The sequence below is a fragment of the Mirounga angustirostris genome, unplaced genomic scaffold (assembly GCF_029215605.1).
Source record: "Mirounga angustirostris isolate CCGP_5_RB_7025 unplaced genomic scaffold, mMirAng1.0.hap1 SCAF_13, whole genome shotgun sequence".
In the NCBI taxonomy this organism is placed as follows: Eukaryota; Metazoa; Chordata; class Mammalia; order Carnivora; family Phocidae; genus Mirounga; species Mirounga angustirostris.
Window position 1 is genome coordinate 65,417,759 of NW_026991721.1, and position 24,611 is coordinate 65,442,369.

At 42.9% G+C, this 24,611-nt stretch overlaps 1 long non-coding RNA gene across 1 annotated transcript in view; it reads right to left on the reverse strand.

Moving 5' to 3' along the window:
• LOC135362258 (uncharacterized) overlaps positions 1 to 24,611 on the reverse strand; it is a 57,573-nt gene that overhangs the window by 14,018 nt on the left and 18,944 nt on the right. The window contains exon 3 of the long non-coding RNA XR_010406729.1: positions 23,479 to 23,611. This is a non-coding gene — a long non-coding RNA (uncharacterized LOC135362258). The remainder of the gene's footprint in view (positions 1 to 23,478; positions 23,612 to 24,611) is intronic.

The following is a 24,611-nucleotide window of genomic DNA, read 5'->3' on the forward strand; positions in this document are numbered from 1 at the left end:
GCTCTGCCTCTCACCCCTCCAACTTTGCCTGGCATGCTCCTGCCATCGCCTGAAATTCCCTTCCTACTCCCTTGACCCAGAAACTCCTGTGGGTCCATGAATATGCTATCCCATTAAGGGTGTGCTCTCCACATTTTGCACATTCTATCATTACAACAGTTCTCACACCGTGTAATAACTGGGCTATTTACATGGTCACCTTACCCATTAGACCCTGGGCTCATTGAAAAGAGAGAACTGATTCATCTCTGTGTCTCCAATGCCTTGTACATTTCAACTGATTCTCAGCACACACAGAATGAATGAGTCAGTAACTGAATGAATGAATGAGGCATGGATGAAGCTGTTGACTCCATGTGTTTCACCCACTCCTCAACTCACCATGCTGTACTAAGTATGTTAGTTATGGGAAAAGCCTACATCCGATTTTTTCTCTATCAAATATTTCCTTTCACATCTCTGGAGCCCTATAGGAACTTTAAAACAAGTAATGAAAAGCACATAACCCTGATGTGATATGAACATCCAATTCTTTCTTTCTAGGGTAAGGGAATATCTTCATTTTGGTCATATTTGGATGGTCAGAGGCTCATCTCTTTTTAAATTATTATTTGGCAATCCGGACCTTGATCCATTAGAGCAGAATGCATACGTCTATCTGGAGGTCTATCAGGCCTTTGAAATAATTACAGGGAATTCTCAGTCTCTTCATTTGCAATCATTCCAGCACCTCCTACCTGTCATTCAATAACTCGGGTTATTCTGTTCCAGGTTCCCTACTGGCATCTCTCTGCAATGCCAGACGTTAACTATATTTTTCTCCTCCAAACTCTGCTGCCTTCATGCTCTTTCTCTCTTTCTGCACTTTCTCGGTCTTGCTGCCTCTTTTCACCCCACCCACCCACCTTTTCCCCGAGCACTCCCTTCTCTCCCTCTGTCTCTCTTCCCCAGCACAGGTCAGAGGTTAGGTGGGCTGAGCCTCAATGGCAAAATTCTCCCCAACTTGCAGAAATCATTTACCCTAATTCCTGCCTTTAGTCCGTGCTCAGACACTCAGTAGTGGTCCTGAGGCTTTCCTGGGTGAAGACCATCTCCTGAATTTATCTCAGGAAGTGCAACCTCACCTTTGAGAAGCCCAATGGCAACCTCCCCCATTGGGGAACACTTTGGCATAGCATTTTAGAATAAAGCTTTTTGCGATTTTTTTCTTCATTATAAAAAAGTAATATATCAACATTCTTTAAAACTGGAAAGTATAGGGCGCCTGGGTGGCTCAGTTGGTTAAGCGACTGCCTTCGGCTCAGGTCATGATCCTGGAGTCCCGGGATTGAGTCCCGCATCGGGCTCCCTGCTCGGTAGGGAGTCTGCTTCTCCCTCTGACCTTCCCCCTTCTCATGTGCTCTCTCTTTCTCTCTCACTCTCTCAAATAAATGAATAAATAAAATCTTTAAAAAAAACCTGGAAAGTATACAGAACAAAACAGAAATTCCACATAATCCTATGGGTAAGACAGAAACCACTATAACTGCTAAACTGGGTGCATTTTCTTCTATGCTTTTCCTATAAATATATATACACAGAGTAGTAGGGTTTTCCTGATATTTCACTAACATTATAACATAAACATTTCCCCACGCTATTAAGATGGCTTCATAGGCACAAATGTAATTGACACATAATATTCCATTTTAAGCAAGTACCACAATTTCCCACTGTTCTGATACTATTGAAAATTTACGTTGTTTCCATGATGACCATAAATGGCTTTGCACATTATTCTTTACACACATTTCTCGTACATTTCTCATAGTTTCCTTTGGCTAGATTCCTACCAGTAGAATTACTTGCTCAAAGGGTATGAATATTTTAAAACAACTGATAAATATTACCAACTTGCTTTCCAAAACCTTCCAGAAATTTACAATGTAAACAGTGTGCGAAAGTGTTCATCTCACCAAACTCTTGGCCTGGCTTAACCTTGCATTACCATCAGTAGAATAAATAGTGCATGAGCAAGTAAGTGGTAGAGATTTTTCTAATGGGCGGTATACAGATAATCCTTTCTAAACCCTAGGGCAATGGAAGTTTAGCCATTTCCCCGTGTTCTTTGTAAATGTATTGATCAATATAGGATAAGCTAACATAGCAAAGAAACCTCAAACATTCAGTGGTATGGCATACAAAATGTGTTTCTCTTCACAATTTGATGTGGGTTGGCTGACTCCTAAGGAGCTCCCATCCAAAGGATGATTCAGGAAGCCAGAAGGCTTCTGTCTTATAACTTTGCCCTCCCAAAGCCCTTTGCTTCCAGCCCTATGGATGGGAAAGAAAGAGCATGGGAAGGCACACCCACTTTTTGCTGCCCCAGACCAGAGTTTTACATCACCCTTCTCTTTCATATCCCTAAAAGCACTAAGTCAAGCACCTATCTGGCACGATAGCAAGATAAACCTTTTGGTTCCCTTTCCCAACCTTTTCTGAAAATCTGCCAAGAAACACTCACCAGTCCATAAGCCCACATTAGTTGTCAGTTGTTAACTCAGCTCCCTTGCCCCAACCATTACTGTACTCTGTGTGTGTGTGGTGACTGCTTGGGTTGAGCTTCAGGTCCCTCCAGGAGGTAGTCATTCACCCTGCTCGTGGGCACACATCCATGCCTCCCCCCTGGATGAGAGCTTCCAGCATTGCTAGACGTAGGGCTGCAAACTATGACTCCTGATCAACTCTGCCTTCCTTCATGTTCGTTATTGCTCTTTCCACAGGGAGGCCCCTGTCAGCTAACAAGCTGCTTGAGCAGAGCAGTCCCAGTGGTTAAAGAAAGCCTCTTTTCCAATAGTTTCTGGGCAGGAAACAACTTCAGGAGTCTGCTTTTGTGCCAAGATTCGTGGGAGCTGTCCGAAGGTTCTAGAGTTTGAGCAGGGACAGGATCAAGCAAGGGTGGAATATAGGGGCTGGGAGCCACTGGACCAGAGACGGCAAAGACGGAACGAATGTGCGGCCGACTCTCCCCTCGCTATAGCAGACATGCTCAGTAGTCCTGGCTCCCTGGACCGCGAGGCCCTAGAATCCTTCCCACACAGGTTCTACCAGCGAGTAGTTGAAACCTCCTTGCCGTCTCTAAACTCCATTAAACTCTACACTCATGAGGGGCACTCAATAAATATTGACTTAACACAATAAAACCAAAGCTGGAATTTGATCTGAAGAGTAAACTTAACCATGGTGGGTCCAATTTTAAGAAACTGAAGGTCAAAACACTTTCACGGAATTTGAGACAAGTTCAGTGCCAAAAGCCAGGAAATCATGGAGGGTCAAAGCCCAGAAGCTGTGGGGAGTCATTTGAACCACTGCAACATCCAGCTCATCTCCTTGCCTCTGATCTTGACCTTGCGCCCCGCCCCCCCCCCCCCCACTGCCTTCTCCATGCCGCAGCCCTGAGTCTCCACCTTGTTTAAAACGTTCTTTGATTCCCCATTGTTTTCAGGATAAAAACAAGATACTTCCTATAGCTTCCAAGGCTGCCAGACTCAGTCCCGGCGTCTCTCTCCAGACTCACCTCCCCGCGTCCCTCACTGAGCTAGGGTATTTTCCACATGCTATCTCATCTGGTCTTCACCATTGGCTAGGAACCTGGCTTGTTAGTCCAATTTTCAGGTGAAGAATTCTCACCTGATCCTCCAAGAGATTATGGGAATGAGCCAAAGTCATGGAATGCCAAGTCTCCTGAGTGGAATTTCCAAGCCTGTCTGGTTCTGAGATCTGTATTCAGGAATAGATAGGTATTCGTAATTAATTCAGGTTCATGTATCAGGCATTTTCTTTTCTTTTTACCAAAACAACAAAACAGAACTGGCTATTGGCCCACTGTAATTCGTTCACACACACACACACAGAGAAAGAGAGAGAGAGAGTTGTCTGGTTCACTTTCCGCCCGTTATGTGGGCACAGTGTAGACAGCTTTCTAGTGTGTGTTAACTAGAGCTAACTTCCCAAAAAGGAGGATGGACCAAAGTACTGTGGTTTTTTTATTTTTATTTTCCTCTTTTTTTTTTTTGCTTCCTTACTTTTTCTTTTTAGTTCAGAGTCATGCAAATCTTTGTGAGTGAGAAGAGGGAATTCCAGGAAAGTGTCCTATCGATGAGTCAGCCACTCGTGGGGGGGTGGGGGGAGAATGCACACAAGGGTGACTTTCTTCTCTTTTCCGACCCTCATCCCAGCCCAGCCTGCCATGGGATTGGCTCCCAGTGACATTTGCTCCAACTGCAGAGGGAGGCCCTTCCTGTCAGACTAGAGGCGCACTCAGAATCTGAATGCCCCAGGCCTGAAAAGCGCCTTTCACCAGAGACTGCTGAGCGGGAGTCTCTTTGGCCTTGACTGACAAGAGCATCCATAGAGCAGAGGGCAGCGCCTTCCCCAGTGCTGCCACGGAGACTCCAGAAGCAGGCCTCAAAGGCCGTACAGTGCTGCCCTGCTGGCCAGAAGCCCGCACTGACCCCATGGAAAGTAGCATTTCTTTCTGTCCAGCGGCCCACTCTGGCTCTGCAGGCTGGGACCTGACTCGGGGGGAGGGAGGCGGAAGGGAAGGGCGTGGAGCCCTCGGTGAGCACTCACCACCGCGCTGGCTGGCGGGCTCCGAAGATAAACAGCGCACCCTTTCCCAGAAGGGGTTTGGGTCTGTTGCAACACCTCACAGCCATTCATCTCAGGAGAGAGGAGCAGCAGGTCTTCCAGTTTTCCTTGTCCCAGAGGCCAGGCCTGTTTGCTTTTATAAACTCAAAGTGACTAACTTGGAAACTTTTCACTTGTCCCTTGAGATGACTTTTCCTCTGCTCCTGGAGGGAGCTGAGATTTGATCTGTGCCGGGAAGGGTCTGACTGAAAGGGAAGGGCTTCAGCTACCCTTGCAGAAGGCAGTCTGCCTCTGAGAGTCTTTCTTAAAGGTCAATCAAGGCAGGGAGTGAGCAGCGTGGAGAAGGTGTGTCCAGATACCAGGGCTCTGGACCGCAGTGCCAAGGAATTACACCTGGGTTTTTGGGTCCACCGTGGCTCACCATGCCCTGTGGCTGACAAAATGCCGGCTGTGGGCATCGTGAGTGTTGCCAGAGCAAGAGAACTTTCATGGGCTTGAGTCTTGAGATGCTTCTGCAAAGAATGGGTCACCTGAACATCCACGCTCTCGTTCTCTGAAGAGAACCAGATAAGATGGTATCACCTGATCTTCTGGAAGGAACTGTTGAGAATCCACAAGTCCTTCATTCCCTTCGTGTTGAATTTATTTGTTTGCTACACCAAAAAGAGTTTTATTCTTATCCTATATAATCTCATTAGCTGTCATGCAGAATCAAAATCCATTGAGATATTTTTGAATCTTGATTCTTATCTCGATGGCATTTACCTGGCTTCTCAATTTTAAAATAGTTGCAAATTTATTGAGTCTTAATTTTTTTTTAAAGATTTTATTTATTTATTTGAGATAGAAAGAATGAGAGATAGAGAGCATGAGAGGGAGGAAGATCAGAGGGAGAAGCAGACTCCCTGCTGAGCAGGGAGCCTGATGGCGGGACTCGATCCTGGGACTCCAGGATCATGACCTGAGCTGAAGGCAGTCGCTTAACCAACTGAGCCACCCAGGCACCCCTGAGTCTTAATTTTTGACATAACTATCCAAGTCATTTCTAAAAATGTTGGGCAGGATGGGTTAACTCAGAGGTGTATGGAGGTCACTTGATAGCTTCCCATGTGTGATAGTAATTCGGATATCAGTCTCCCTTTTGTACAATAAGTCGACAGTAGTTAACTCTTCTAAGTAGATTATCTTATCATCCAACCCATATTTATTTCCAGATCTTTCCATAATAATCTCAAAATATAAGGAGAATTCTCTCAAAATGCGTTGTTAAAATCAAGGTACACCATCTCTACAGTAACCACTGATTTGCCAACTTTTTAGCCCTGATGAGAAAAAAAAAATGATTACTTCTCTAGCATCTATGCTTCATTTATTTGACAAAGTTTATTGAATGCCTCCTTATGTGAAGCATTGGGTAGGCCCTGGGGTTGGAGGGGTGAAGCTTGTAGTCCCAAATGCAGAGTGGAGTAGGGTGTCAGCAAGAGATCTAGTTGGGAACTGGCTTCCTGAGAGCAAAGGGAACCAGGATGTGATCCCAGCCCCTGGGATTCTAAGCCTGGAGCTCCCTGACCAAAGGTAGCCATCTTTGTTCCAAAGGCTTTCACTGGCTGGAAACTTCCTATTAACCTGCCAATCCTTCTGGGTCCATAACAGTTCTTCCAGACAGGTGTGCTGAAGGACTCTCCCTTCTCCTCAGAATCCACATCTCTAGGCCCCCATCCTGCCATTCACATCTAGGAGATTGGCAGCTCCCTTGGCAGCCTGTCATGCACTTGGCCGCAATTAGCATATAATTAACATTGTTTATCTGAAGGGAGAAAGAAGGCTTAGTCTTCTATGAATGGCTTGAAATCTGCTTTCCCAAAAACCAGGGCATGAATCGCTCCCTTCCCAGCATTTACCTTCATGGGAGGCATAAAAATTAAGCCCTCTCTAAAGCCCACCCCCTTCCTGGTTAATTGGCTATCCATCTAGTTTATCAGGGAAAGAAAAACAACATGGAACCATCCTTGATTTTTCTTTCCCTTACCCGCCACTTCCAATTCTCCAGCAAGTCCTACCCATTCTCCCTTTAAATATCCCAACCCTGATAATTTCTCACCATTTCTACTGCTGCCTCGGGATCTAGGCCAGCATCCTTTTTCTCTTAGTCCCCACTTCCATTCCCTCCTCCCACCCCCCACACACCAAACTGGCCCTTTAGAAACATCAACCAGCTCAGGTCACTCTGCTGCTCGAACCTCCATTGCTTCCCTGGACTAGTTGGAATAAAACAACTCCTCCCAGAAGTATTGTTTCTTTTGGGGCCATTCCAGGAGGAAAGAGTAACACTTTGATTTTGATCAAGCAAATGCTAGTGAACTTAAAAAAGGTAGAAGAGAATGTGCTCCATGATGGCTGGTGATAACCAGAAGATAGAGCTGTGTTCTTGTCACCTGAATCTGAGGAGAAGAAGGTGATACATCCCCGCACTTTGGCCCCTCATCTAGGTGCCACAGGTTCCAGTCCCCTGCCTGCAAATCCCCATGGCTAAGGTCGAGTGTCTGTCAGATAGATGCTCAGGCTGGTGACGACCAAGATCTCACCGTGAGCTTGGGCACGGATAGTGGGAACTGGGCCTCATGGCCCAGGACAGTCCCTTGCATCTATAATTAAATATAAATGATTCTTTAAAATAGAACTATAAATAGAAAACTAGAAAGAATTTGTAAATGGCCTGTATTAATATGAACACATATTAAAGGTTTCATTTAACTCACTAATTAATAAAGGTAAGAAGTGGCAAGTGGCTCAAAGGAGAAGTCTAAGAATCACACGTATGTAGGCAATAAGAAATATTACTACTCCATCCACACAATTCACTTGCATTTTAGAGAGAAAAATAATTTGCATTTACTTTTCTATGACCTAAAGATTTGTAAATTGGCTTAAATATAATGAAAAGTCGATATGCCCAAAGGACGCACTAGACAGGACAACCAGGAATCTTTTTTTTTTTCCATTTTAAAGCATTTTGACAACTTTTCTTGAGAGAAGTAAATCTGGGACCAATAAACCTTCTTGCTTCCTTCTGCTTTTCAAACAGGGAAATGGTCAGCAAAACTGACCTCATAAAGCTCTCATTTATGAAATTGTTAAAAATAAGTGTTTTTAAAATCGGGCCAGCATCTCAATTTGAAGAAACAAAAATAGTCATTAGAAAGGTGGGGACATATTGGGGAGGAAAAAAAACCTCTCTAGATACCTGCTAATGTCAGAGTCCCAGCTGGTAGTCATCCACCCCTAGAATGCGACTCTGAAAAACAGCAAGAGACAGACTTATTTCTCACCCTTGCAAACCTCTCCTGCTCTAAGGTTTCCTCTAGTCTAGCTCCTCCCACACTATAACTTGGAGTTTATTAGTTCCAGGAGGGCAGCACCGGTGTCATGTTCATTTTTGTATCCCTTGCACCAGGCACAAAATCTGGCAAATAGCAAATCTCAGTTCATTAAATCAAGTTGAATTGGATTGGGTTGGGTTGGGTTGGGTTGGGTTGGGTTGGGTTGAGTTGAACTGAGTTGAAGTGAATTGCATCAAACTGAATTGGATTTCTGTTTTAGGTCCCAGCCTGTAAGAATCAGCCACATTGCCCAAGTGGCCATCTGTTAGTCTCATTGCAAACTCAGCCTTCTTTCAATTGCTATCACTTGCAGGCAATTATATAACACACTGGGACAAGAAAAAGGTAAATTGTTTCCCCTTCAACTACACCGAAGCATGTAAAGTTTGGAAAGCCACAGAGGTACCATTTAGTACAACAAAGGCTTGCTAAGTAATAATTCCCTTTTCTCTTTGGGTATCAGATCTTTAGTGCCTCTCTAAGTGCCACCCTTCCCACCACAGAGGCTGGAAACTTTGTGGGAAAGGAACTCATGAGAATCCGTACAGCCTAATAATGCCAATAAGCACCAGCAGTTGCAAAGTACTTTATGGTTTGCAAAGTACCATTCATACACATCATCTTATTTAATTCCTACAATCATCCCAGGAAGGGTGGATCATCTTTTTAAACACAAGGCTATGTAGGTCAATGAGGTGAAGTTAAATGGTGAAGCTAGATCTTCTAACTCTAGGACAAATTCTCTTTCCCCTACCTCATTCCTCTTTGCTAGAGATGAAAGCAGAGGGATGCTCACAGAATCATGGACACTCCAGGTGGCAATGAACTTGGTAAGCTCCTTATTTCTGTTACTGTTGAGGTGACCAGCTAAGTAATGAGCACAAACATTGATAATGGTTCCCCTTTCAGTCTTTTTTATATATTTTTAAAGATTTTATTTATTTATTTGACAGAGAGAGACACAGCGAGAGAGGGAACACAAGCAGGGGGAGTGGGAGAGGGAGAAGCAGGCTTCCTGCGGAGCAGGGAGCCCAATGCAGGGCTCAATCCCAAGACCCTGGGACCATGACCTGAGCTGAAGGCAGACGCTTAACGACTGAGCCACCCAGGCGCCCCTCCCTTTCAGTCTTTGAGCATACACTCATCATGATCTACACTTAACCCGCAGGTGTGCCATGTGAATGGAGTAGAGGGCTGGACGGGAAACAAGAGCTAAAGACCAACATCTTATAAACCTTAATATTTGCCGGACCTTGTTCTGAGCACTTTACAAATATTAACTAATTTAATTCTTATAACCACCTTCTTTTACATAGAAAGGCAGAAAGGGAATAAAATAAAAGCTAGATCAGGGGTCAGCAAGCTTCAATCAGTAGACTAAAAAGGCGCACTGCCTGTTTTATTCAATAAAGTTTTATCAGAACACAGACACACCCATAGCCTTATCTATTGTCTATGGCTGCTTTCACACTACAATGGCAGAAATGAATAGTTGTCACGGAGACCACTTGCCTTACAAAGCCTAAAATACTTACTACCTGTCCCTTTACAGAAAAATTTTGCCCATCCTTGGTTTAAATGAATACCTCTATTTAGCATATACATAATAAGGATATTTTGTTTATGTGTCTGACTCTCCCAGGGGACTATATGCTTTCTACATGCAAAGAGTGTGCCCAATGCATCTTTGCCCCTCATTACCTAGCACAGGGGCTGCCATTGAGGGGGGCTAAAAAAAAAAAAGATTTGTTAAAATAAACTGTCAGGAAAATCTGTGAAAGACTTTGAAATGACAAAACCAATTATTGAATGTCCTTTCTAGCATACCCATAGGGGTCTGTGGCATTATAAATAAATCTAACATTTATGTTATTGGATAAGAAGAGATGAAGGAGGGTAGGAATGAAAGTTACTCCAAGAAATAATGGCTGAAAACGTCCAAAATTTGGCAAAAGACATAAACCCACAGATGCAAGAAGCTTAGTGAACCCCATTGGGATAAACTTCTGGGGAAAAAAAAAAAAACCCAAAGCAAGACACATAATAGTCAAACTGCCGAAAGCTAAAGACAAAGAAAAACTTTTGAAAGCAGGGAGAGAAAAACAAAATCATCTATAAGAGAAAAAGAATTCAAATAACAGTGACTTTCTCATCAGAAACTATGAAGGCTAAAATAAAAGAGCACAATATTTTTCAAGTGCTGACAGAAAAGAACTGTCAACCCATAACCTTATACCCAGCAAAAATACCCTTTAGGAATGAAGGGAAAATCAAGACATTCTTTGTTGAAGGAAAACTAACAAATGTGTCACCAGCACACTTAACCCAAAGAATGGCTAAAGGAAATTCTCTAAACAGAAAGGAAACAATAATAGAAGGAATCTTAGAACATCAAGAAGGAAAAAGAGTATGATTTTTCTCTGTATTTTGTGTAAATATGTAAGCAAAATATAGGTAAATACAATAAATTTTGCATTTTCTCTTTAGTTTGCCAAATTACCTTTGATGGTTGAAGCAAAATCATAACACTGTCTGATACAGTCCTAAATATACTAGAGGAAATATTTAAAGCAATGATATTATAAACAGGGGAAAATAAAGGAAGGTAAAAGGAGGTAAGTTTTCTACATTTCACTCAAACTGGTAAAATAATGACACAGTAGACTCCCATAGGTTATACATGTAATGTTACACCTAGAACAACCACTAAAAAAGCTATCAAACAGGTGCACCCAAAAACAGTACAGATTAAAATGGAATTTAAAGAAATGCTGAAGTAATACACAGGAAGGCAGGGAAAAGAAAACAAAAACTAGAAAAAAAAACCCAGAACAAACAGAAAATAAAAAATAAAAAGGCAGACTTAAGCCCTAACATATTAATAATATAAATAGCCTAAACACAACGAAGACAAAATTTAGCAGAGTAGATTTAAAAACATGGCTCAACTATACACTTCCTAAAAGTAACTCACTTCAAAGAATGATATAAACAGGTTGAAAGTAAAAAGATGGGAAAATGTTGTATTCATTTTCTTTTGCTGCTGTGACAAACCACTACAAATTGAGTGGCTTAAAACAACACAAATTTCCTATCTTAAAAAATCCAATTTCATTTAAATTAAGAACTTCTGTGCTAGGGGCGCCTGGGTGGCTCAGTCGTTAAGAGACTGCCTTTGGCTCAGGTCATGGTCTCAGGGTCCTGGGATCGAGGCCCGCATTGGGCTCCCTGGTCCGCGGGAAGCCTGCTTCTCCCTCTCCCACTCCCCCTGCTTGTGTTCCCTCTCTCGCTGTCTCTCTACTAAATAAATAAATAAAATCTTAAAAAAAAAAAAAAAAAAAAAAAAAGAACTTCTGTGCTAGAAAAGCTCCTCTGAAGAGGATGAAAAGACAAGTTACAGACTGGGAGGGAATATTTGCAACCCGCATATCTGACAAGGGACTAGTCTAGAATATATAAAGAATCTCAAAACTCAACAGTTTAAAAAAAATCACCTGGGGGCACCTGGGTGGCTCAGTCATTAAGTGTCTGCCTTCGGCTCAGGTCATGATCCCGGGGTCCTGGGATCGAGCCCCGCATCGGGCTCCCCACTCGGCGGGAAGCCTGCTTCTCCCTCTCCCTCTCCCCCCGCTTCTGTTCCCTCTCTCACTGTGTCTCTCTCTGTCAAATAAATAAATAAAATCTTTAAAAAAAAAAAATCACCTGGAAAATGCGCAAAAGACATGAAGGGACATTTCACTGAAGATGAGAGACAGATGGAAAGTAAATACATGAAAAGATATTCAACATTAGCCATTAGGAAATTCAGATTAAAATCATGAGATGTAGTCCAGAGAATTATGCTGAGTGAAAAAGGGAATCTCAAAAGGCCACATATTGTAGTATTCCATTTATATAAAATTCTTGACGTGACAAAATTAGAGAAATAGAGAACAGATTCGTAGTTGCCAAGGAGGTGTGGGAGCAGAAGAGAAGTGGATGTGGCTTAAAAGGACAACATGAGGGATACTTGTAGGGATGGAATGTTCACTATCTTGACTGTATCAATGTTAATATCCTGATTGTGATATCATACTATAGTTTTTGCAAGATGTTACCATTGAGGGAAACTATGGGATGGTTTCTGTTTTGTTTCTTATAATCGCATATGAATCTATAGTGACCGCAAAATAAAAAGTTTAATTATTTCATGAAAAAAATTTCAGGCAGGACTTCATAGGCAAGTTAAGAACAAGCCCATACAATATTGTCTACAGTTTTTCAAGATGTCTTCACATCCATCATTTCATATAATCACTGGCTCGCTCATTCATTCATTGATGTATGTGTGTAATCATTAAAAATATTCTGTTAAGTACTGTGGTTGGGCTCAAATTACAGTTATAAATCCTACAACTCCTTCTCTCAAGGAGGCCATAGTCTTAATCCTCACCAACCACATGAGTTAAGCAGGACAGGTATTATCATTCCTATTTTAGAAATGAGAAAACTTACAACCAAACGATTATATGCATTATCCAAAGTCACAAATGAGTTCACCATGGAGCTGGCTGTAGACATGGGTCTTGTCTTATGTTCTTCCCATCTTACCTACAGTAAAGCAAAATGGGGAAGAATCAGACAGTTGGGTAGGCTCAGTAACACCATTTATTAGCGGTGTGCCCGTGGATGGGCCCCTTCATCACCCTCTGCTTTAGTGTTTTCCTCTATAATAGTTCCTATTTTGTAGGATTTTGCAAGACTTCAATGAGTTAACACATGCAGTGCGCTTAAAATGGCTAACACATAGTAGCCCACTAAATGTCACTTGAGGGCGCCTGGGTGGCTCAGTTGGTTAAGCGACTGCCTTCGGCTCAGGTCATGATCCTGGAGTCCCAGGATCGAGTACCGCATCGGGCTCCCTGCTCAGCGGGGAGTCTGCTTCACCCTCTGACTGTCTCCCCTCTCATGCTCTCTCAAATAAATAAATAAATCTTTATAAAATAAATAAATAAATAAATGTCACTTGATGTTAGAATATTGCCTTATACCAAATAAGTAGCACAATAGAAATTATAATACTACACTAATAATAGCTCATACAAATATATGATATTTCTTCCATAAATCTCCAAACCATCATCAAACATCAATTAACATGCATATATTGAAAAAAGGCAGGGGAGCTCTACTGGCTCAGTTGGTAGGGCATGTGACTCTTGATCTCAGGGTTGCCAAGTTCGAGCCCTACATTGGGTGTAGGAGATTACTTAAAAATAAAATATTTAAGAAAAAAAAAGAAAGGGGCGTCTGGGTGGCTCAGTCAGTTAAGCATCTGCTTTCAGCTCAGGTCATGATCCCAGGGTCCTAGGATCAAGCCCCGCATCAGGCTCCCTGCTCAGCGGAAAGCCTGCTTCTCCCTCCCCCTCTGCTGCTCTACCTACTTATGCTCGCTCTCTATCTCTCTGTCAAATAAATAAATAAATAAAATCTGAAAAAAGAAAAAAGGCAAATGGGTAGAAATATTTATGATTTTTGCTTGAGGGAATAAAGCAGTGGCATGTTTGGCTAGAGCCTCAAGCGTCCCAATGACAAAATTGGGACTAAAGGTAAAACACCCTTTACACCATGAACATTTTTAAGAAAATTTAAAAATTAAGCTCCTCCCATACTGGCCACAAAGGGAAGCTGTGGAGTCCATTTATCATTTGTATCTTGTAATCCTCTTCCTTCTCTCAAGCTAGTAACCATATGTTGGGGCTTGCATGTGTTTTAATACAGCCAGATGGGCGAGGCATAAGGACTTAATCAGTTCCCTCCCTCAACAATGCCCCCATGTTTTCACCTGTCCACCAATCATGGATTAATTATGAGTCTTGTCTCCCCAACAGGTGGTACCTGTGACCACCTGATCCTATCAGATCCACCTGCAAAATAGGCAAATAAACAATCTACCCAGCACTTCTAGTATAAATGTGTATCACTTGCATATGCAAAGGGGTAGGACAGGTGTGGTCTTTATCAGACGGTTCTTTGACTTGGTATTTCTTGTGCCTGTTGACAAAGTTGATGAGGCAGTTCTAAGCAGCCCCTTTATGGAACGTCAGCTTAAATTAGACAATGCTAGATCTGACATTCAAGGAGTTGCATCAGCATTTTCAAATGGGACAGCCACATGGTCCCATCATTGGCCATTACCTTCCTGGAGGCACTTGGCATTGACCTGTGTCATTGGTGGTTTATGTCAGGGATATTTAAGAGTTCCAAATTCAAATGTGTGGTCAATCACACAAACTATCAAAGCCATAGAAACACCTACCTTTTGGCCTGCCTTTTGTACCTCAAATTGGCATAAAAATCCTTTTTCAAGGGGCGCCTGGGTGACTCAGTCAGTTAAGCTTCTGTCTTTGCCTCAGGTCCTGCTTCCAGGGTCCTGGGAGGGTCCTGGGAGGGAGCCCCACATCAGGCTCCCTGCTCAGCGGGGAGCCTGCTTTTCCCTCTGCCTGCCACTCCCCCTGCTTCTGTTCTCTCTCTGACAAATAAAAAAATAAAATCTTTAAAATAAATAAAGAATCCTTATTCAAACCATGCATTCTGATTCGAGATTCAGAAAATAAAGTCACCAGAGTTTAAGGCCCAAAGACTAGGAATAGTTGAGGCTAAAGGTAAAGACAAAGCAACTTATTTTCAGCCATGACACTGCTAAAGAAGGCATGTAGGATGCGGCATGCCAGGGAAAAGGACACATACATGGCTTGACTTGACATAAGAGCTACATTAGCCGCTTGTCCCATGGAGAACCACTGAAGGCTTGATAAACTATCGTCACTCAGAGCTAGGTATTTGGCAGATATTTTCTTGAAAATTCATAAATATAGTAAGCCTATCACTTCAAGAAAACCAACTAACTTTTAAAAAATCATTATCAGGGCGCCTGGGTGGCTCAGTTGGTTAAGCGACTGCCTTCAGCTCAGGTCATGATCCTGGAGTCCCTGGATCGAGTCCCGCATCGGGCTCCCTGCTCGGCGGGGAGTCTGCTTCTCCCTCTGACCCTCCCCCCTCATGCACTCTCTCTCTATCTCATTCTCTCTCTCAAATAAATAAATAAAATCTTTTAAAAATTTTTAAAAAAAAATAAAAAATCATTATCAAAATTTGAGCTGTGAAACTTAAAATTAGAATCTTGGAAACCTTGTGTCTGCTGCTATGGGCCTTACATAAATGTGAGGGGTGGGCACTGGGACCTGTGAGTTTGAATGAGCTCCTGGATGGGGGATGGAGAAGAGGAGTGGGGGGAAAATCCCTTGCGAGAAGGTAGAGAGAAAAGAGGCAGAGGGTGAAGGAGATGAAAGATGAGGAGTCAGAAGTGGGAGGAGAACAGAAGGAGGGTCACCGAAGGCAAGAGAGGGCATCAGCGCTGGTGTGTGCAGAAGACTTGGGGTGCTAGAGGGGTGCTTGGGAGGAGGAGACTAGCAGCCAGTGGAGACCCGAAGGGGGCCAGGAAGGCAGGCAGTAAGCGTGGGAGATCGTTCTGGAGAAATGTGGAGACATTTGGCTGTTGCATCAGAAAGGGAATTGCGATGGTGGCCAGTAGAATAAGCAACATCAAGGGAGATGCTTGTTTGTCCTCACTGGTTACAGATCATGTGAGACCCAGAGCCAAGGCCGACTTCAGATCATTCTCTCCTTCAGGACCACATTCTTCCAGGGCTCAGAGCTGTGTCTCTTGCTTCTAATATTTTAAACGAATTTTGCAGCACCTATTATTTCCAACTTTGAAATTAGTTTATGTATTAGCCTTCCACTCCTTGGATATATTCTGAGGAATTAATACTAACTGCAGTCTAAGGTAAGAACAGCAATATGTGTGATCCCACTAAACCTGGCTGCTTCAGCTTTACATGGAAATAAAATATAACTGCCTTCCGGAAGCCTTGATGGCTAATGTAGGCTTTCAGTGACACTCTCTACTGAGGTTTCTCATGAGGACCCTCACGAGTGGTGTCATGGGGGCTTCTCAAACCATTTGTACTGAAAGACCAGGGTTTTAAAATCTCCAACACATCATGGACTGATACTTTGGTAAAATGCAATAAAAATGGGCAATTAGAAAAATGAAATTTAAAAATCCATGTCATACAAGTCCAATTTTAATTATTAGATTCAACAAACATTAAATTTCAATAAATATCATCAGAACTAAAATAACATAGGAAATGAAAAACTACAAGAATTAAGCAACATTGAAATTGCGCATATAGGGATTAACAAAGAAAATCATCATTACACTTGGAAGTTTAGTCATTCCATAATTATAACTAAATAAACGATTATAAGTAAAATAGCAAAAAATTTACTCATATTAAACTTCTATACTCACAGCTTAAATGAACAACAGTGTAAATACTTGCTTTTTTATTTTTATTTTTTTATTTTTTTAAGATTTTTATTTATTTATTTGACAGAGAGAGAGATAGCGAGAGCGGGAACACAAGCAGGGGGAGTGGGAGAGGGAGAAGCAGGCTTCCCGCCAAGCAGGGAGCCCGATGTGGGACTCGATCCCAGGACCCTGGGATCATGACCTGAGCCGAAGGCAGACGCTTAACGACTGAGCCACCCAGGCGCCCAATACTTGCTTTTTTAATGTAAAAAATGAGCTTGCTTCTTCTTCATTAATTTAATTAATCTAGGTTAGGTTGACAACACATTTCTCAAGGGGATAATGTATACCTAAACTCTTTCTATATTTTGTTTTACTAGCACTCATAATAGAGAAATCATTCTGCCAGAGGTCTGTTGACAATATAGGAGAAGAGATGTAAGGCAATTTCAGGGAACACATGATATTCGTTTTTAACTTCATGTAAAATTAGGCAAGCAAAGATGTATTTTCAAAATTCATCTTCAGTCCTTCAATGGTTGCCAGTTCCAACGAAATATCCCTTAGAGTTGAGGTTAAATTCAAATTACCTTTTGATAAAAGAAGTGGATGATAAATCCGTGAATTGCCTTTGCATAGGCCTTCACTTGATAGAAAGTAACATTTGAAAACATACTTTCAAATTTGACAAATATTCAGTGATAACTTTTCACAGATGTGTGGTAACAGATCAGCACTTGGTGTATGATTGTTATGACATTATGGAACATGCCCTAACAATCTGTGGAAACTCCGTTCTTCCAAGCTTCGAACTTTTTTTAATGCCCCTTGATCTTATCTACCATTGAAAAAAATCTGCTGCATTATCTCCTTGTGTGGGAGTATCATGATGACCGAAATTGTCAAAATATCAGATGAATATGCAAGTCTGGTTACCCAATTCACATCTTTTAAAAGTTGGCCCAAATGGCTTCTAGTAGTGCAGAAACACTAAGAGTTCGTTTCTACAATCTTACATTTTCTCCAATTTTTATATACTTTTGAGCTACAGTTGATAAAATAACCTTGGAATATCACGCGCTGTAACATAGCGCCTCCGTGAGAGACTAGCGTGTGGCTTGCCCTGTTCTCTGCTCAACAAGGCATTGGGTATCACAGCAATTTCAAATTTCCATACAAGTTTCTAAATGCTTGCTCTCGATTTTTGCAATTAGTGTAGCCCAGACAGACAACAAATAGCTCACAACCAGCGTGTGTAGCCCTGGTTTAGACATCAAAACTTGCTTCAGATCCTCTGTCTTTCCAAAACTCAACTCTCTCATTTTCTTCTCTAAAACCCCCTTCCTGATATTTGTGCCCTCCGGGCAACTCCAACCACCTGCTGGGGAAACTGCTCCTGATACCTTCAGGTTCATAGGTCTACTTCCTCCCAGCTCAGCAAAGCAAAACTGCCTTCCTCTGCACCTGCTGCTGGTTGTGGGAGCAGGGGCCGGGGGGGGAGGGCGTTGGTGAGCAGGGGAAGTGGGGAGGAGAGAGATGCGGGGTGTGCGGGGTTGGATTACATGGCTTGGGGGGATAGAACCATACATACAAATACAAGTTGGCCTTTCTGTCCTTATAACTATGTTGTTTATCATAGAACAAAAGGAGAAACATTTGATTATATCTTGATCAATCTTTGGTCAATGACCATATCTTTGGCTCAGGCTTCTATTTGAGTACTGACGGTTTGTTTGTGTTTTTTTCCTTAACTTCTGCAAGGGGTTCTTTGTAAATCATTGCTATCATCCTTGGAAAACATACGTGACCCAATTCTATCAACCTGTCATTTTCCTAGCATATCACATAGCACATGGTTAGCATTCAAAAATGTTCAAATCCGTGGGGGGGGGGGGAATGTTCATCTTTGGGAACCAAAGAAATGCCAGTTTGAGGCAACTCGAGGTGCCATTTTTCCAAATTATTAAAAATGTCAAGCGGCCGTATTGCTTATGGCTGTGGAGGGTGAGCGAGGCTAGTTCCCCCAGAGACTGGGGGCAGCGGGGTAGACTGGAGCAAACATTCACACTTCAGAACCTCTTCCAATTTCCACAAATATTTTACTACATGCCCATTTATTCTCTTGTCATGGAATGGAGTTCATGCCCACCGCAATCCTAACTGTGAACTAAATGTAACCTGATCCCCAGTCAGCAGCCGAGTGGGCTTTCTGTATCCCATAATGCTTCTAGTCACAAACTTCACGCTATTTTGACATGCTGCAATTTGAAATGAGGTCAAAAGAGTTGGCATCTATTATTTCCTCAATTTATCATTAGATCTGTGGCAGGCAAAAAAGTGGTCCGAGTAACATGTCAAAACTGCTCCACCAGAATCTGGAGACCAGGCGTACATGTCCTGGTGATGAAACTTGTTGGCTAAATATTGCCCAATGTTCTCCTTGGAGATCCTTGCAAAACAAGAAAGCTCCAGTTTCTGTGAAGAAATTAGAAGTAACGATAGAGGCATCTTTCAGCCAAAGCATTTGAGAAAGTCATATCTGGAATTCTGGCTTATGTCTTGGAAGAGGATTTGAAAGACAGCGTTTCACGAATAACTTTGTAAAGTCTGCCCTCTGCTGTTCTTCATAGTCCATGTGGCCAATAGCCACAGATTCATTTTACGTTTTAGAGGACATCCCGACTATATTGTCTGCCATTGACAAACAGCTTCAACTATGCCAGACAATGAGTAGACGCTTTACGTGCTTGACCCATTCAATACTTCCTATAGCCTCATGAGGTTAGTAAAGTGTTGTCATTTCTACTTCACATTTGAGGAAACATGCTCAGAGAGGTTAAGTAACCTTGCCAAGGACACACAGCCAACCAGTTAAAGTTCCTAGATTGTGGGGCACCTGGGTGGCTCAGTCGTTGAGCGTCTGCCTTCGGCTCGGGTCATGATCTTGGGGTCCTGGGATCAAGCCCCACGTCGGGCTCCCTGCTCGGCGGGAGACCTGCTTCTCCCTCTCCCACTCCCCCTGCTTGTGTTCCCTCACTCGCTGTGTCTCTCTCTGTCAAATAAATAAAATATTTTTTAAAAAAAGTCCCTAGATTGTAACCCTGGTTGTCTAATGCGAAAACTAACAGTTTTTCCTCTATGTCACAGTGCCTCCAACTTCTTATAACCTGACAATTCATTAAGCAGATATATCCAGATATTCACTGATACCCATTATCATTTCAGAGAGCCATTTCAGACACATTCAAACACAAAATTGATCACAACATAGACTAAAGACAAGACGGTCATTCAAATGTTGACTCAAAGCGGCTTTGGGACTTGGCAAACATGCCTTCTAGTCCTGTCTACCCCTCCCTGGTCCGCTGGATGGGCAGGCCACAGCATCAAAGCGCTGCTAGTGAATTGCATCACAGGGCTGGGGCCGCTTCCGAGGCACATCTGACTTCACAGGGCGTGAGTGTTTAAATACCGGGGACTGGTGTTGCTGGAGGAATTCAGCAGAACCACAGAAGACAGAACAGGCAATGTGCTTCCAGCTGCTGCCAGAGGAGAACCAGTGTGCGGGTAATCATCTGCCCGAAGGAAACCAGTGGGGGCCCGAAATGGCTGTCAAAGAGCAGCAGGGAGGTCTCTTCGGAAGGGAGAGAGGGAGAGAGAGAAGGGTAGACGCAGGTCTGTGTCATTTAGGAACCTCAAGGATCCTGCTTTATGTCCGTGTAAATTACAGGGTTGTCAGTCCCATGTGTTCCGCCTTCACCTGGTAAATGAGGACATTTTATTGTCTTTGGAACTTGGTTGGCATGTATTCGAAACACGTCACCCTAGAAACAATGTTAGGTCCCAGCCACCCCCAAATTCATTTACTATTGAATGTTATTCTTGATTGAATGTATCTAAAATATCACACTGTTGTGACCAAAGTATATGCAAAAAGTTTCTGGAAAAAAAACCCACCCGAGGTTCCAACCCCAGACCCTAGGTCCTCCTGTGTCATCTGTTCCCTTCCCACATCTGCTGGGCAAGAACAGCAGGGACCCCCCCCCAGCTCTAGGCCAGGGCTAGAAGGGGCCGGGCAGGGGCTGCAGCTGTGTGAGGGCGGGAGGGTGCCCAGCGAGGACCAGGTGGGTGGGGCTCGAGACCCACTGAGTTGCTGGTCAGGCTTTTTGACAGCGTTGCTCCCAGCAGAGCAAATTCTATGCCCTGGTTGGAAATTTGGTCCCTCCCTTTCTTTTCTTCCTCTGGATTTGAATCTGGCCCAATCCCAGGGCTCAGCCAAGTTGAGTGAGCACGGAGGCTGTGGGTTGGATTGTTCAGGTCCCAGGAAACAGTTGATGTTACTGTCCACCCTAGAGGTTTAATAAAGAGAGTTTAGGGAAGGGAATATTTAGGAGGGTTAAAGGAAACCACAAACATGGTGAAGCACCCTGGAGTAAGAGGGGAAGGGACCACTGCCACCGTAGGCTGAAGGGACAAGGGAAGGGAGAAGGTTGCAGACCCAGAGAGAATACTGTAGGAAAGGGACATTGGAGCCGAGCTGTAGCTGGCGGCCCAGACATACAGCCGATCCATGCCTGGAAGAAGGAGACTCAGGGGAATGAGTAACCCAGCCTCACTCCCCTCCTGCCCTTTGGCTTCTGGCATTGGCCAAACCCAGCTAGAAGCCAGAAAGCAAAGCAGCCCTTTGATGCAATCCACAAAGGTCAGCCTCAAAGAGCACACAGCGCTGTGGAGATGAGCTTAAAGTAGTACTGCGCTGGGCCACGTGAAAAATTGAGAGTATAGGGCCCTTCCTCTCCCTATAGCACTAACTCGTCAAGTGGTGTGGTGGATGGCCTAAAGACAAAGGGTTGGTACTCAAAGCAACCGATCCAAATGCCAGCTCCATCACTTTCTAGCCTTGTGATTTTGATCTAATCCCTTAACCATGCTAAACGTCAGTTTTCTCATCTATATAATGGGAATGTGGTCCCCTGCCATCCCACCTCCCCCAGGTATGTGTGCTGGGTTTGGGCGTTTTTTTTCAAGCTACACCCAGCCTTCAGCCTGTTAAGAAAACCATCTTTTATTTTAAAGGGCCTACAGGTACCATGGGGGGGGGGGTGTCTGCATGGGGCCATTAAGCTGGAGGTCAGCGAGGTTTTGTCATAGGCAGACATCCTTCTCTTGGATGCCATTCAAGAAGATCCTTGCTTGGCTGCATGGAGACCCTGTGCCGTGGCTTCATAGCATGGTTGATGGAACAAGCTCATGTCAGTAGCGAGGGATAAGGGGAATACACCGGCTGCACTTCTACCCAAGTGCCTGATGCTGGACGCAGACCAAGGTTTGGCCATTTTTCGCTGAAGAAGCCACAGCTCCCCACAAGGCTCCAAATCTAGTCTTCAAAGTGCCCCAGCCCTGCTTCTTCCAAGGCTGCCCCCTCTCTCTGCAGATCCCTGGGGACGGGTATGAATGGGGTGGGGGAGGCGTTATTTTTTTTAAGTCTATATTGTTATGGAACAAACTGATTTTCAAGATCTAATCATCGACCTCTGTAAAATGTCCGCCAACTGATGAATGAATACAGTGTTTATATCCTTACCATGGAATATGATTCAGCGACAAAAAGGAAGGAAGTACGGAGGCACACTACAGCGTGGATGAGCCTAAGAATGTTCTGCCAAGTGAAAGAAGCCAGTCACAAAGGACCTAACAATATATAATTCTATTTATACGAAATGTCCAGAATGGGAACATTTATACATCTATAGAGAAGGAAAGTAGGTTGGTTAGTGGTTGCCTAGGGCAGATATGTGCGTGGGGGGAGGGGCTGATGGGCAGAAATGGAGAGTGACTGCTTTGGGGAATGATAAAAATGTTCTAAAATTGATTGTGGGGATGATTCACAAGTCTGTGAATATACAAAAAAACCCACTGAAGTTTACACTTTAGGTTAATTGTATGGTATGTGAATTAATCTCAATAAAGTTGTTATAAAGAAAGAATGTTCTGGAAGTAGATAGTAGACAGTGAATGTAATTAATGCCACTGAATTATATGCTTAGAATGGTTACACTGGCAATTTTTATGGTATATATATTTTTCCACAATTTAAGCATTTTTTAAAAGTGTTCAAACAGCAATATGAAAAATAACCAACATTGGAAACAACACAGATGTGGACGAAAATATTGAGGAATATCCATACTATACATTCTTGCTAGATTCATGCCGTACATGAATACAAATGCTACTTCTATCAACGTGGCTGAATCTCACAAAAATAATATTGAAAAAGAGAAGTCCAACAAGAAAGTGTACATACTTTACTATTCCGTTTTTATGAAATTCAAAAGCAGGCAAAACCAAACTGGTGTTAGAGATTGGGATAGTGTCTATCTTGGAGGAGTAGGGTTGTGCCAGGAGGGGACAGGAAGGTGACTTCTGGATACTGGTAATATTTACGTTCTTTGTCTGAGGGATGATTACACAGGTGTGCTCACTTTGTGAAAATCCATCAGGCTGTACACAAATATGATTTGTATAATTTTCTGTAAGTATGCTAGATTTCAAGTTTTTTATTTTTTAAAGTCTTAAAAGTCACAGTCCCCCAGGTAATTTTTAAAGCACAGCCAGGACCGAAACATTTATCTCCAGTAACTTCTTGCGGACCCACCAGAAGACAGCTCCAAATTCTCCCTAAACTCTTGTCTTTTCACAGAACAATCCTCTCTCCAAAATCCCCATCCAGTTTTTGCTTGTTGCTAAAGCTCTTCCTGTTTGATTCTGCTATGCGAAGCTTCTGCATTTATAGCCAAACAAATCCATTAAGTTGTGTCCCTAACAAAAAGAGAGTTTACCCCTTAATGGGTTTCTGCCACCTTTCTAGGTTGACAAGCTCAAACTACAGCAATATATTTTTCTTCCCATTACATTTATTAAGTTCTTAACACAATGACCAGCACATAATAAACATCCAATAAATAAGGAAAGAAGGTCTGAGATGAGGACAGTGGAAACATGGGACCAAAGACCTGGAGCCAGAATGAGCTGATGAAATTTAAGGGCTGAAGGAACCAGGCTGTAGAGAGGGAAGGAAAAGGAGTAGGAGGTTAGTGGTAATCTTACCAGTGTCTGCTTCCCCTGAAATCCAGGAAAGAGGAAAAGGTGACTCCTTTGTTCCTCTTCCTGTGTTGACTATGGGGGCAAGAAAATCACAGGAACTGTGTGAGTCTGTAGCCATGCTTAAAACTGCCAGCATCTGTGAACACAAAAGGCAAGAATATGCAATGGGGAAAAGTCTGTTCAATAAATGGTGCTGGGAAACTGGACAGCTACATGCAGAAGAATGAAACTGGACCACTTTCTTACACCATACGCAAACATAAACTCAAAATGGATTAAAGACCTAAAGGTGAGACCTGAAACCATAAAAACCCTGGAAGAGAACATAGGCAGTAATTTCTCTGACATGGGCTGTAGCAACATTTTCCTAGATATGTCTCCTGAGGCAAGGGAAACAGAAACAAAAATAAACTATTGGGACTTCATCAAAATAAAAGGCTTCTGCACAGTGAAGGAAACAACAAACAAAACTAAAAGACAACCTACTGAATGGGAGAGAATATTTGCAAATGACATATCTGACAAATGGTTAGTATCCAAAACTTATTAAAAAAAAAAAAAAACTTCTACAACTCAATAGCCAAAAAACAAATAATCCAATTTAAAAATGGGCAGAAGACATGAACAGACATCTCTCCAAAGACATGCAGATGGCCAACAGACACATGAGAAGATGCTCAACATCACTCAGCATCAGGGAAATGCAAATCCAAACTACAGTGAGAGATCACCTCACACCTGTCAGAATGGCTAAAATCAAAATCGTAAGAAACAACAAGTGTTGGGGAGGATGTGGAGAAAGGGGAACACTCTTACACTGTTGGTGGGAATGCAAACTGGTGCAGCCACTGTGGAAACAGTATGTATGGATTTTCCTTTAAAAGTTAAAAATAGGGGCATCTGGGTGGCTCAGTCATTAAGTGTCTGCCTTTGGCTCAGGTCATGATCCCAGGGTCCTGGGATCGAGCCCCGCATTGGACTCCCTGCGTCACAGGAAGCCTGCTTCTCCCTCTCCCTCTGCCTGTCACTCCCCCTGCTTGTGTTCCCTCTCTCGCTGTGTCTCTGTCAAATAAATAAATAAAATCATTTTTTTAAAAAAAGTTAAAAATGGAACTAACCTACGATCCAGTAATCAC